At 39.1% G+C, this 10,791-nt stretch overlaps 1 long non-coding RNA gene across 1 annotated transcript in view; it reads right to left on the bottom strand.

Annotated features, from left to right (window-relative positions):
• Position 1: 1 nt before the first annotated feature.
• LOC146544798 (uncharacterized) overlaps positions 2–10,791 on the bottom strand; it is a 56,718-nt gene continuing 45,928 nt past the window's right edge. Inside the window, exons 2-3 of the long non-coding RNA XR_014882694.1 lie at positions 2,423–3,055; positions 2–162 (exon numbers count right to left, since the gene is read on the bottom strand). This is a non-coding gene — a long non-coding RNA (uncharacterized LOC146544798). The remainder of the gene's footprint in view (positions 163–2,422; positions 3,056–10,791) is intronic.

Below are 10,791 nucleotides of genomic sequence, written 5' to 3'. Positions count from 1 at the left end.
AAAAAAAACCAACTCTGTTTTGATTTTATTATGAGGTAAAGCTTTATTTCACTCTCCTTCTGCTCCCTTGTAGATTTCAGGTGTATATGAGCACAGAGTCACTGTGAAAGGCACATCACTAGTCTTGCTGCAGAGCCACAGGACCAGCCAAAATGATGTTCTCTGAAGTCAAATGGAAAGAAAATGACTTTGAAGCACAGGAAGACACAAACATACAGAGTTTCCTTCTGACCGTGTGATTTTCAGTGAGACACTCCCAGTGATTTCTAAGGAATCGTCATTTGTTTTTTCAGATTCTTTTTTTTCTTTTCCTTTTTTGATGTAACAGCTAAATCCTTTCCTGGACTTTCTATAAAATATATGGAGCTGTGGTTTATGGTAAAGACTTTTCCTCTCTTAGTCCTGAGAGTTTCTGTGTCAATTCAGTCAGCAACAAGCAGTATTGATTCAGGGACACTTCTTTTCTCAGACCCTCCGTAGCCAGATTCCTTCTTTTTAACACTTTTGCATTTGTTATTTGTTCTCCTAACAGATGAGGTCTGTCTGAGATGCATGATACCACCCTGACTGAGTGCCCAGGACTGTCCTGCATTGCCAGGGCTTTTGAGTTGGTGTTTCTGCAGCAAATCTCCACAATGGTTACACATGCTATTTTGAACACTAAATTTCTCTAAATATTATTCTGAACAAAGCAGTTGCTTATAGTATTATAAATCCTCAGCTAAGAACCTCTTACTCTTTACAAAGTAATCCTGCAGGCCTTTTAGCCCTTCAAGAGAAAGGGCAGAAGTTTGGGTGGAAGGAAACCACACCATCTCCAATTCACAGTAGTACTGCTCATATGCGTGATCTGCAAAAGAGATGAATGGCAGACCAAGCTCTGAACCCACACACTCACAGGCCCAGTCCAGCACTTTAAATAAAAATCTCGTATTTGCATTTTTCCTTTTCGCTGGAATGAATCAAAGCGACTATGGAAAGTACAGGTGCAAACTCAAAAACCCTTTGGTAGTTCAGTTTATAGAAATGGGTGTAGAAGTACTTGATGTTTCAAATGCAAATACTGCTCTGCAGCTCAGCTCTGAAAGAGATAAACATCACTGTTCTGTGGAATTTGACTTTGAGAGGCCAAGAAAAAAAAAAAGAACTAAAAAAATACAAGTGAAATTGATAACCCATGACATCAAGAGAAAGTGATTTGGAGATGCCACTGTGCAGGATGGCAAAGGGGCCCCACATCTGCAAGCTCAGCTTAAATCAGCATGTACTGTGGGTGCTCAGCACCTTCAGAAATCTGGCCCTTCAGTATCTTTTCCCTTAATCAGAGGTACTGGAACATTGCCAACTACTAAAAGGTTGGGCTAGGCAAAAGGAAGTTAGTTTAGCTTGTTGAGTCAAGTGATTTCATGTAACGTGCTCTAGAGGGAGGCTTTTTTGTTCTGAAGGGAATCAATTGCCAGTGGTTAAGTTGTACTTTTCGAATGTATGTATTTAATTAGGAATCTGAAACTTGATAAGGCAGAATGGACAGAGGGAAATGTTCAGTGCATTGCTGCTTTGAGTATGTGAGGAATTATGTGAATTTATTGAGGAAGGAGGAAGACAGTCTACAGAAAATATTACTGAGAAAAAGAATTTTAACTCACTGATGAGTTTCAAGCCCAAGTCTGTGGGCTTGAAACTGCTCAGACGCATTTCTTCCCTGTCTAGAAAATATATTAACTTGAGCTAGGTAAGTGCAGGTCGTATCTACTATTAAGCAAGAGTTTGTTCCTTTGGGCATCCTCATCTAGAAGGTTTCCAAACAATGGGATGGAGCCATCCCCCAACCATCTCGAGGCCTTTACAGCTCCAGAGCTGCAGTTACTCTATTTGTCAGCTATGTCCTTTGGAAGCTGTCTGGATAGCAGGGGCCTCTCTGCACAATGGATTGCTGGGACATGAGTCGTGTGGGAAAGTATTCTCCTCATGGGTTTTCTTGGCTTAGTTTTCTCCCAGGAAACTTCACGTCAAGATTCCCCCAAAAGTCTAGGTTGACATGAAACCCTTTTTTTTTAATCTTTGGTAAATCAAAAGTAGGATCAATCCCTGAAAAAAATCGTTCTGGAAAGGAAATAAAAATTTGCATAAATTAACTATATATTTTTTTTTCTTAAAAACCCTCACTTAAGATATTTTGAAGGGGTTTAATACCCTTTAAGGTATTAACAGTTTCCTTTTACTTCAAGGAAAGCAGAATCTAGAAATCTGCTTTCGCTGTGAGTAGACACTGATGTTCTGCAGGTATTCAAGTCTGCTGCTTCCTTATCCACTCCTATTGAAGGATTTTTGTTTTATATCAACCTGCAAGTATTCATTTACAGTAATGTGCATTTACTTTTATGTTCAAGAAAGCAGCACAACCTGCCTTAAGAGTACTCACCTGGAAGTGAGTGGCACCTGTGGGTTCCAGCCACTCTTTGAGTGACTCAGACATAAAAAAGTACCACTTCAGATGGAGTGGTAAAATTCTCAGCTCCTCTTCCAAGAAATAAAAAGTCTTTGATTCAGGTAAGCTCTGAACAGAGCGGAGAGGGGATCTGAATGTGAGTCTTCTGCATCACAACGACAATGTCAAAAAGGAACTCTTTCAGCACTAAGAAACCTTGACATTTCTCTTCATCACACCTTCCATCTTTCATGTTGAAGTCACTTGAACTATGTGCTGGGACAAATAAATGCCTGCATCCAACTTCATAAATTAGAAAACTTTCTCCTAAACAACATTTCCAAGATGTTTTTTTCTTTAAGGTTTGTGGTACAACATTTTTTGTTTCATTCTGGTGAGATCACTGAGGCTGAGATAAGAAGGAGTGCATGAAAGAGTATCTTCAGACTTAAAGCCCAACGTGACTCTCCACAGAGGATTTTCTTTCCTTTCTCTGTCTTGGCTGCATTAAGAACTTCGGATAGCTGAGAGGAGACAGATGAGGAACCATGCACAACCTGCTTTTCATCTGATTCCTTAGATTCTTGGCTGAGCTTATCTTTTCATTTAATATTGCAGGATGTATTCCTGAAACGAAGAACACATATCGAAAGAAAACACAATGGAGTCGGTTAATAATTAAACAATGACAATGTGAAATACACCCATAGAGGGATCTACCTGATATCACAAGTCTTACATATTTGATAATTGCACAGGCAAGCTTTGTTTAATGAATAGTAATACCTGAAAAAAAAAAAAAAATCAAGTTAGGAATTGTTGTGAAAGGTTTTATTTTAATAAAAGAATGTATGATTACACAGGCTCTTATATCATATCCTTTCCCACACAGACACTTGCATACTTTTGGCAAAAGCACTGGCTGTTTACATTTTCTTTCTTTCACTTCAGCAGTGTGTGACTAATCTTTGAATGCAAGCATTTAGGTCGACTCTGTCAAAAACGGCATTGGAGGGCTTTGCTGTTTGTTGACAATGATGGAGAACAAGAGAAAATCGCTTCCTCCAAAACACAGCATAAATAGAAGAGCACCAGAACAGCTGTACAAGGTCAGCCAAAAAGGCCCTCTAGCCCAGAGAGGATAGGAGTAAAAAGGGAGATTGCAGGCAGCAAAAGAGAGTAAAAACAGGGAAAACATGCAGAATTTCTTCATTCTATCTGCTTTTAGGACTTTGTGGACTAGGCATCCCTGAGATAGAAATAGTTTCAGTGTTTGGCAAGAAGTACTGTTTGAACATGAAAATTCATACTAGCACCAAATGCTGTCTCTCTCGGCTTTATTTTCCAAATTTTTTTTCTCCAGCCATTCACCGCTGCATTGTTACATTACAGTTTTTGCACCCTTGCAGTGACCTCATGTTTACTTAGTCTATCGGGGGAAAAAAAAAAAAAAGATGTAGCTGAGTTTATTCACTAGATAAATAGTTTATGCTATAACATAGCCTTGGATGTGGATTAGAGTTGAGGATCAGGAAAAACCATTCCTATTTCAAATTAGAAGTACAAGTTCTGTATTCCTTATGAGCTAGAGGATTGAAAAAATAAGCAGCATTTTTTTTGTGCTCTGTTCTGAAGAATTGAAATGCTTTAATAGGAAAAAAAACACACAAACATAAGCACATATTCTGAACTTCCTGATTTAATGATGCCTTTCAGGGCTTCTATGTTCTTAGTTTCTCACTGGTCTCAGGGAGTGTTCTCTTCTCTCAGGATGTCCCAAATGGGTCTGAAACAATTTCAGCTTATCAGGACCAATAGCCATCATAGATGTAAAATCTGGGTTTGGGTTATTTAGAATGTATTTTTGTTTTCCTTCACTTTATGATCTTAGAATTTTTTAATTTTCATATAATATTTTTATATATAATTTATATAATTTATATAATTTTTAATTATTATGAAGCAAAAGTCAGGCACAGAGAGCTGAGGCCACTAAATACTGATATGAGATTATATTTTACTCTAGCATTGCTCTTTGGCATTAGTGCTTCTTTCTTCTGTAAAAATGATCCTTAGCTTTTCTTTGAATACTGTTTTGAGTGGGGCGTGGAAAAGTGTTACAGAAGAGCTGAGAGTCTGACTAACCATTCATGGATGGAGCAGGCAGGATGTGTGGTTGCGGTTCTCGCTCTGACCTACTGCTGTGTGTGGACTTGGCTGGATCCAGTTGATCTTGCCAACATCCTAATTTAATGACAAAACCAAAAATTTGACTGAAAAATATATTGTCTATAAAACCATCTACTTCATTCTATCCTTTAGCTGTTTTGTTAGCCTCTTTCACGGTTGCACTTTTGGGCCAGGAATATCTACATGTAAATCTTTTAGCCACATGCATTTCCCAAGTGGTGACAATGCTTTCTGTGTCTATTATTTGTAAAGCTAATTATTTGCAGAGATACTGGATTTCCTGGCCCGGAAGGTGTTTGTGGTTTTTGTAACAAAGGAATTAAGACACACAGGGAACACGAGAAAGCATCCCAGTAAAAATAATGCTCTGTACCTTGGAAAGCCTGTTCTCCCTTTCTCATCAAAATGCACTCGTAAGTACATCCTTTCCTTGACAGCTCATTTTGCCCTTAACCATTCCATGTTGAGGTCTAATACAAATTTTACTGAAAGCAATAGAGATGCCTGTAGACCACACTGAGTTTGGTTTTAGAGGAATGTAATATATGCATATCTTTTAACATCTTAGTCTGCATTGCTTTGCTGTAGACAGCTGTTAGTCAAAGCAGTTAGGTCAATGCTAATAATGCTCTTCTTTGTATCTTCCATCACTTCGCTTTGATATATAGTGAGCAGAGTGAAAATGCACTGAGTGCAGCTTCTCGAGTGGCCCTCTTGTAGTAATTTACACCACTGCAGACCCCAGATGAGCAGAACCCATCACTAAGATTAAGTTACCTATAAACGAGGAAGGGGAGGTTAATGACAGGGGCATTAGCTGCAATTTGAGATGCTTCGCGTTGACTTCTTTTGCAGTTTCTCCTGTGCAACTTCAGGAAAATCACTTTGGATGAAAGCCGAAAAGTTACTTGCTCAGGTTCTTGCTGAGACAGATTTTTTGTGCCCAAATTCTTCAAAGTGATGCCCCAAAATCCTTAACTGCTGTGGTACCTCATAGTGCAGAGATGCCTGGTTTTTTTTTCTGTATGGACCTGCTAGAGTGCCTCAAGTACACGCTTGGTCTGTAGATACCCAGAGATGCCTTGGAATGAGAGAAGAGCTGAGTTTGTTCCAAACCTCTGGAGAATGCAGATGATACATAGTATCAGGTAACAGGGGAACTAGTCTCTCCCTGAGGAAAAGAAGTCACCTCACCTGGATTTGGGGACAATATAAAAGCAGCCCAGCAACTGAAACAAGGGCAGTCTTATACCTTACCATCATTTTGCTAATCTCTTTGTCAAAAAACAGGGTGAAACTTCCAGGTCTGAGGCAGTATCATTCATATATCTCAGTAGCTGGCTTCAGTTTCAGAATTGCTGAGTACTTGTGACCCATTTGTTACCTACAGCTTGGAGCAGGAGGATCACAGAATCATAGAATCATTATTGTCAGAAGAGACCATTAAGATCATCTAGTCCAGAGATCAACTCACCACCACCATGCCCAATAATCGTGTCCCTCTGTGCCACATCTCCACATTTCTTGAACACTTCCAGGGATGCTGACCCCACCACTTCACTGGGCAACCTGTTCCAAAGCATTATCACTCTTTCTGAGAATAAATTTTTCCTAATATCCAACATGAACCTCCCCTGGTGCAACTTAATGTGTTCTCTTGCCTGGCTGGTAGGATTACAGGAACCATTTTTATTCTCAGAGGTATCTAGTAGACCTTGACACTTTAACCTCTCTAACTTTGCCACACCCCTTCCTTGGTAGTCTTTGACAAAAAGGTGGTCACTCTGTGAATAGGGCACTGCTCTTTGGTTGTAAATACAAAGCCACCACCAAAAGCAGTGGTTTCAGTCTTGGAGAGCAGGAACGGTGACAGTACCATAACCCCAAGACAATTCAAAGGTAGGAGAAGGGCTTCATACCTGGGGTGGAGACCTAAGTGTGAGACTTAGTGGTCCAACATAGGTGCAGACAGATAAATTAGTGATTTTCCAGTGCTGTCTCAGATGTTCTCTGGATAGGTTCTGGGAATAATTTCTATGAAAGGCATTTACCCACAGGGCATGGCATAATTGCTGATTTGGGAAATAGGGATGATTCACTCATGTAAGTGACGCCCATACTATTAGCATGTAAGATGCACTGCTTATCATAGCTTTTTAGTGGCATTATGCCTAATTAATTCATGACACCTTAATTAATAGGTATACAAAGAAATATCCCCACATGAACTAAGTATTATGGAGTAGATTGTGCCCTACAGACTCTGCCTAATGTTGATGTACAGTAACACTTTCTAGTTTCTATAGGAGTTCAAAGGATGTATCAAGTTTAATTCTAAATATGGTTATTTTCCTCTAAGGGTGATTTGAAGCTACAAGAAATAGGACATGGAGCATGTCCAGAGAAGGTCAGCAAAACTGGTGAGGGTTCTGGAGCACAAGTCTAATGAGAAGTGGCTGAGGTAACTGGGATTGTTCAGTCTGGAGAAGGGGAGGCTCAGGGGAGAACTTATCACTCTACCACTACCTGAACGGAGACTGTGGAAGGTGAGGGTTGGCCTCCTCTTCTGTGTAACTAGTAATAGGATTAGAGGGAACGGCCTTAAATTGTGTCAGGATGAGGGGGTTAACTTGGATATTAGGGGACTTTTCTTCTCTGAAAGACTAAATAGGTGCTGGAACTGGCTGCTCAGGAAGGTGATTGAGTTACCATGCCTGGAGATATTCAAGAAACATTTAGAAAAAAATAGAAAAAAACATTTACAAACAAACAAACAATCAATACTAAATAATTTGTTACCATTTCACAACAGATTCATCTCTCTAGCCAGAAGCTGTTAGTAAAGTGAGAGTTCTCCTGCACTTAATATGCAGATGGGATGGAAAAGTCATGGCATTGGAAGACACAAGTGTTGGGGTTTTTTTTTTGTTTGTTTGTTTTGTTTTTTTTTAAAGTGTCCAGTGATGAAGGTAATGAGGTCAAGAGATGAGAGACCTATTAGGTATCTAGAAGAATCTAGAAGTATCTAGAAGAATTACAGTGCAAACAATTCCAGGTTGGTTTTGTGCTCAAATACATCTGATTTGCGTAATGCTGACTGAAAATGAGAACACTGGATTCTTTCTTTTTAAACGTAGTCTTAAGTTCTTGTCATACAAGCTTAAATACCACCCCACCATATGATTAAGATGTGTGTGTACAGCTTAAAGGATCCCTGTTGATGTGCTTATTGTGCTAGTTTGCATATTAGATTCTTGAAAACCTCTCAGTAGTGTGAGAGTTGCAGTGCCACCCTAGGGAATCTGAAGATTATTCTGGCTCCTGTTTTTCATTGTAGCTAGAACAATAAATCTTAGTCTTATTCTAGATCACGTAAAAGTCTTCCAGAATTCAGGAGTAAATTTTGAGCAAATCTACCTGAACTTATGGTATAATAGGACAACCAGAATTTTGGGCCTTGAATTTATTAAGATATAACAATTCTGGGCAGGTTTTGACAGACAAAGAATTCAGAGCAAAATGTGGGAGATGGAAACCTAAGCAAATGGGAAACATCATTTATTTAAGTCTCTTTGGGTCGGATTTGCTTCTTCTTCCTGTTTACAAGGCATTTGATATATTATTGCATATTTGATCAGTGCACTAAAGAAAGGCCTGATAAATGCAATCCAGTGCTTTTACTTCTTCTCCGGAATGCTCTTCAGTTCCCTTGATTTCTTCAGCTAGGCCCAGGATTTTAGTTTCTATCCCTCAGGGTAAGGAAGATTGGATAGTTCATCCATGGAATGTATTAATACCACTTCTTAATCATCCAGAGCAATCACTGTAGGTTGTGCAATGGAGAGCACTCCTTTTTTCTTCAGGGATTGTGCTTACTGACAGCCAAGGAGAGAGCAAGACTACAGATTAAATGCCAGCACCTTTATTTGAAAGAACTACCTCTTACCGCAAAATAAGTCCTCACTTTGGCATCTTTCATGGTCACTTGTGTGAGAAAATAACTTAGAACCAGGCCAATTAAAAATACTGAAGAACAGAAATTGCTTTTGAGTCTCATGTCTCATGCAAGAGGGCAAAGGAGAAAAGAAAGTTTGGATGAAGGCTCAGGAAATGTGGGCTCCATTTTGGCACCAGTACAGAATTCCTTTATTGCCTTGGGCAAGTAACTTTGAAATTCAATCGTCTGTTTGCAAAATGGGGGCAATAGAGCCTGACAGCAATGTTGGAAGGATAAGTCCATTAATATTTATGCTGTGCTTGGGTACCTCAGTGCCAGGAACTTTTATAGCTATCCTTCTAGAGGACACTCAAGTTCATGGTTATTTTGGTGAGGACACACACCAGAATGCCAGCAGGAAATTGGCAATGTCTTATTTGAATTGAGTTGGAAAAATTGGAGTAACTGCCTTTTGAAAAATGCTGGTATATAACTATTTGTCTTCATCCTAAACAGGGGTAAAGAGTTGACTGAGTTCACCTTATATAACTGCATAAATTTTTAATATGCTCTTCCAAAGTAAGTAATTAGTATTTGCTGGGAGATGTAGTTCAAAATCACACAAGCTTAGGTGGACAAAATAGACTATACATGACCAAGATGCTTTCCTGCCACAAAGCTCATCAGTCATTCAGCTAGATATGGACAAAAAGTTAATTCCAAAGGCAATATTATATTTTGAGTTTCTTGTTAGAAAGATCTAACAAAAAAATTGTTTATCAATTTATTCATTGTTTTTTGTTTTGTTTTTTTTTGTTTTCCCATATAGATATGTTTGAGTTTCACTGTACTATTTGATGAAAAAAGATTGATTGAGAAGTTTTTTTTCTGGTTTATCTTAGAAGCCTTCACCTCTTTCATTAAGAACTTTTTAAAATCACTGATTTGCTCTTAGAATTGGGAACCACACTTCCATTATATCAATGCCTCACTTGTAATCTTCCTACTTTTGCATTTTAACCCTCCCCAACTTGATAAGGGTACATTTGCCAGTGTCCTTTGCAACCCCAAGGATTTATGAAACCATCCTGTGCCTTTCCTTTAAATGTCTTATCACTGCTTGGAACGGTCCTGGGTCTTCTGTTTCAGCACGTTAATTTTTGGTGGGAACTCTGATCTGATTGCAGGGTACACGCGTGGGTGGGTAGATTATAAATTATAGGCTCTGAGCTCAGGTGCACATCTTGGGAGTGACTTTTTTAAATAGCTGCATGATTAACAAACCCTTCTTTGTGGAACGGAAAGAAACTTCTGTCTTGAAGATCACTGCTTTACTTCAGGAATTGTCCCCCATGGAGCCGGAATGACTTCGTGCTGGAGGGGAAATATTTGTTGTGCTATGAATGTGAAGTCAGCTAACTACCTGTCTATGGGATGGTTTATAGTCAAGAGACTTTGGGAGCAGGGGGAATTTTCAGGATAAGAGTTCATTGCTTTGGAGGGATGTAGTGTGCATCACTCTTTGGCAGCCTCTTTGGCTGGAGTGGTTCAAGGAGTTCTTGTCCCCAAATCCTTGTCATTGTCCCTCAAGTGGGAACTGCTCTTTGCTGTACATCAGTTGTGATTTTGAGAGTGTCCTCTCCCTTCAGAACAAAGCTAATGAGCTTGGTTTAAGGAGCCATCAGGAGCGGGCTAGGCTGTTTTTGCAGTGGGTGCAGTGTGCTTTTGCAATTATTTGGGGTGGCTCAGTTAACTGTCCTGGGAAGGCCAGTAATAAGAACTAGTAATTAGGACAGATCCAGGGGAATAATATGACATCACTCTTGGCTACTTTAAGATAGACACTGTACTTTTTATAGAGATAGATGCCATATAAATATCCAGATAGATTAATGATATAATGGAGGCTTTTTTGTCATTACGACATCTTCAAACAGCCTACCACTGTTTGTCCATCTGTGTTACAGATTGCAGACCAAGGCCAAGAAATATTTTAGCAGATGTTTAATGTTAATTATAGAAGAAAGTCTATTGATTTCAAGGAGAATACCTGCACTTCTAAAATTAGGTATGCATTTAAATGTTTTCCTAAATGCAGGCCTAACCCAGAAGTTTCCATAAATACAGTGCCCAACATACATCAACATAAAAGGTTGAAAAAGTGAAAGCAGAAAGGCTACAGAACTAAAGAATGAAATAAAATAAATAAAAAATAAAGCAGCACCCAGTTCAATTT

This window comes from Meleagris gallopavo, chromosome 3, assembly GCF_905368555.1.
Source record: "Meleagris gallopavo chromosome 3, MGAL_WU_HG_1.1, whole genome shotgun sequence".
NCBI classification, from domain to species: domain Eukaryota; kingdom Metazoa; phylum Chordata; class Aves; order Galliformes; family Phasianidae; genus Meleagris; species Meleagris gallopavo.
This window is presented reverse-complemented; position numbering and strand designations above follow the sequence as displayed.